General features: G+C 47.5%; 1 non-coding gene across 1 annotated transcript; it reads left to right on the plus strand.

Annotated features, from left to right (window-relative positions):
• Positions 1–739: 739 nt before the first annotated feature.
• Positions 740–867, plus strand: LOC111756370 (small Cajal body-specific RNA 23). Its single transcript, XR_002790858.1, has one exon. It is a non-coding gene; the product is annotated as a small Cajal body-specific RNA 23 (non-coding RNA).
• Positions 868–2,192: the final 1,325 nt, after the last annotated feature.

Here is a 2,192-nt window from a genome sequence, read left to right on the forward strand (position 1 = left end):
AAAAGCAGACAGGAAGCCGCAAAGAGTGAAGCAGCAAGCAGCCCTCCTTCCCCTTCTGCCCCATCCAGGCTACAAGCCTTTTGAGTGGTGCCACTCGCACCCAGGATGGGATTTCTGTCTTCAGTAAACCTGTTCTGCCACACCAAGAACTGTGCTAATTCTAATCAGTAGGTGAATTTAGTACCACACCCCCTTAATCCCAGTATCACAAACCCTAGATCTAGCCAACTCCCAAAAGCCGCATCTGAGCCTGGATTGGTGGGGAACACCTATAATCCCAGCACTCAGGAGACTGAGACAGGAGGATCTCTGTGATTTCAAGGCCAGCCTGGGCTCCGTAGTGAGATTCTGTCTCAAAAACAAAAAACAGTGCTCACTGGGCTTGGTCTTCTCTGCTAGGATTATTTCCAAAAGATGAAAAATATTTTCAAAAGATGAGTAATATAAAATAAAAAGCGGCCTTTATTCTGAGAACACGGAGAGAGATGACTGGCACCCCCACCGCTGGGGTCCGGCGATGTCTCTGGAGGACACGTGGCATGGGGGCATGTAAATAGCCTCAGTTTGGGGTGGAACCTAAGGCGGGCATTAGGGATGCACAGGTAGCCCATTGGTCCTAGGTTTGGCGCCATATGTAAATTTCCTAAGGGTGGGAAGATGGCGTCACAGGTAACTTCCTAGGGGCGGGGGAGATGGGGGCTTCCTGCTTCCGGTTGAGGCTTTCCTGGCTACAGTGTCCTATCTGGGCCAAAACCCTTTCATTCTCCATGTGGTCCTGACCTGCCCACTTGTCAGCAAGAGAATTGGAAATGGTTTGGGGGTGTCCTATCTGAGTGAACATTGGACACCACGGTTTTCAGTACAACAAATGAAAAAAAAACAAAAACAAAAAACAAAAAACAAGGCCAGGGATATAGTTCAGTGGCACAGTACCTGCCTGGCAAGCATGAGATCCAGTATCCAAAAAAAAAAAAAAAAGGATTGATAAGTGCCCCCGAGGAGTCAGCCCTTGTACTAAGTGCTGGAGGTACAACAACAACAACAACAAAAAAAAAAACAGCAAAAGTCTTTACTCTCTTGGGTAGAGAGTACAAACAGTGATTGAGTAAGTAACTGTGTCATTGTCTAGACAATAATGATGGTGGTATGTTAGATGTGGTTTCCCCAGGGTTCATATGCCCAAAGCCCAGCTGGGTGGTAGAGTTGGGGGACAGTGGAGTACTCTGAAGTTATGGGACCAAACGGGAGGTTCTTAAATCACTGGAGGAGCTGCCTCTGGAGGACTTCAGATTTGGAAAGTTTTTGTTGACTTTAGAACTCAGATCGCGTTGGATGGAAGAAGGAATGGGATGTGAGTGGTAGGGGGATATTATCTTCTGACTTAATGATATGTTGGAGGTGGGCAAATCAGGGCATTGGCCTCCCTGTCCTCCCATTTGGAGAAGTCTGGCCCTCATCTGGCACTTTCCCTTGGAGGCCACTGGTCTCCCAGGGCTGTCCAATGCCCGGTGCTGAGTGGGCTCTGCCCCGTTACAGCCCTTGTCCTTCATGGGCTCAGTGCAGACCCAGCTCAGCCCCTAGCCAGAGCCGTCTCATCCCTAGGATCTTCCCCAGCTGCTCCTGCTCTGGATTTCTAGTGTTCACCTGGACATCTCTTGAAGTACGTGCTCCTTTAAACCTTGCTTGCTTTCATTGTAATTGTGGTTTTTTCTTTCCTCTTTTCTGCTAATCTAAAAAGTCCAGGCAGGATCCATGGCAGATTCACCTCGGTATTCCCAGGGAGGTGTATTTCTTCACATTTCTACCAGATATGAACCGAAAGCATGCTGACTACACAATAAAGACTGAGTAAATTCACCAAAGGAGATGCCTAACTGCATCAGAACACAAAATAGTGGCCAATGATCTGACATGATGTGTGTCTTTGGGTGAAACGCTCTTTGTAGATAAATAACAATTTTGAAGTCATCAGAAACAGATTAGATGCCAAGTAAATAAGGGAAACCAAACCATCCCATAGCCAGAAAACATACCAGTTCAGAACTTCAACCATGTGGAAAACTACAGCAATAGAAAGGCACATGGCATGGTAGGGGAGGTTTGGAATGAGACGGAGGAAGACCCCATCTATCCGCGGGGTATGGCTTTGCACATGTGTGATCCCAGCACTTTGGGCAGCTGAAGCAGAAGCA

This window comes from Cavia porcellus, unplaced genomic scaffold (assembly GCF_034190915.1).
Source record: "Cavia porcellus strain 051 isolate PalLab524CR breed Dunkin Hartley unplaced genomic scaffold, mCavPor4.1 scaffold_22, whole genome shotgun sequence".
NCBI classification, from domain to species: domain Eukaryota; kingdom Metazoa; phylum Chordata; class Mammalia; order Rodentia; family Caviidae; genus Cavia; species Cavia porcellus.